The sequence below is a fragment of the Rhagoletis zephyria genome, unplaced genomic scaffold, assembly GCF_001687245.7.
Source record: "Rhagoletis zephyria isolate East Lansing unplaced genomic scaffold, Rhagoletis_zephyria_1.1 Rzeph_scaffold_14110, whole genome shotgun sequence".
Classification (NCBI taxonomy): Eukaryota; Metazoa; Arthropoda; class Insecta; order Diptera; family Tephritidae; genus Rhagoletis; species Rhagoletis zephyria.
In genome coordinates, this window is record NW_016171179.1 from 7,828 (window position 1) to 9,361 (window position 1,534).

The window sequence follows — 1,534 nt, forward strand, 5'->3', positions numbered from 1 at the left end:
TTTTTTTATTTTAAAATCAAAATATATTTAGAGGTCGCTCAAAGCGCTTAAAGTTTCCCATGTATTTTGTATGGTGAAAAAAAGACTTTTCGTAGAAATGGCATAGAATCCATGAAAATCCAAATTTTTAAATCTGAAAACTCTGCTTCTCTTCAGAAGACTTCAGAGAATAATGTCTAAATTGTTTTTTTAAACTTTTTTTTTTGTCAATGTTATTGTGGCTTGTTAACATTTTTTAAACATTTTTTAGTTTTAACTATTTTTTAAGGGTCTCCGAAATATCCCCAAAAAAAAAATCAAATATACAAAAGAAAAAAAGAAAAATAGTTAAAATTAAAAAATGTTTAAATAAACAATTGGGCCGTATTCTCTGAAGTCCTCTGAAGAGAAGCAGAGTTTTCAGAATGAAAAATTTTGATTTGCATGGATTCTATGCTATTTCTACGAAAAGTATTTTTTCCCCCATACAAAATACATGGGAAACTTTGAGCGCTTTGAGCGACCTCTAAATATATTTTGATTTTAAAATAAAAAAACAGGGGTATACTTTTTTTAGGTATAGAACAATCCTTGGGGGTGAGAGCATTAAATTTCCGATTTTACTTTTCTCCCATACATTTTTTGACCACCCTAGTGTACATACATATGTACTTATCTACATGTATTTCAGTAAAGTGTTTCTAGTTAGTAAAAGCAGAAAATAGAAAATTTGTGACACTTAACCCTAGAATACCAATATAATTGTGTGTCACTTAATACTCATATTCACTTAAGAAAAAAAAAAATTTTTATTTAAAACCTTTTATTTATTTCAGAAAAGAAATAAAACAATTCAATTCATAAATTTTATATTAACAAAACAAAATTCATATTAAGTTGGAACACATTTTTCATCGTTTTTTTAGGAATAATTTAAAAATATAATAAAAAACATTGCAGTACAGGCGAATTGAAGCAATTCATGTTAGCCTATAAAGGCTGCCCTACTATCAAACGAAACAAGTAATTTTTAAGTATAGAAAAATTTAAGATTACCGTTAATTTCTTCACGATCTAATGATCGCATCTAACCCAATTATACAAATCGGTTAACGTAATAAAATGGTCCTGAAATAGTTCGGAATTGGTTTTGAAATTATCTCGGACATGTCTTGCAATGATCCCGAACTCACTCTCTCACTAGTCACGGAAAGGACCAGAACTTGACCCGAAATGAACCCAACCTAGTTCCCAAATACTCCTGAATTAGCCACATATGGTTAAGAAGTAGTCCCGAAATTGTCCTGAACAGCTCCCGAAATGATGCTGTAATAATCCTGTACAGGCTTCGAAACGGTCTTAAAAGTCTGGAATTTAACCCGAAACGACCCCGAACTAGTCCCGAAATATTCTGAAAATAATCGCGAACTTATCCCGATATGGTCCAGAGCTAGTCGCAAGTGATCCCGAACTATGTAGTCCTGAACTAGGCCCGAAATGTTTCTGAACAGTTGCTGAAAAAGTTTCGAAAAGTTTGCCTGGAATAGTTCTAAAC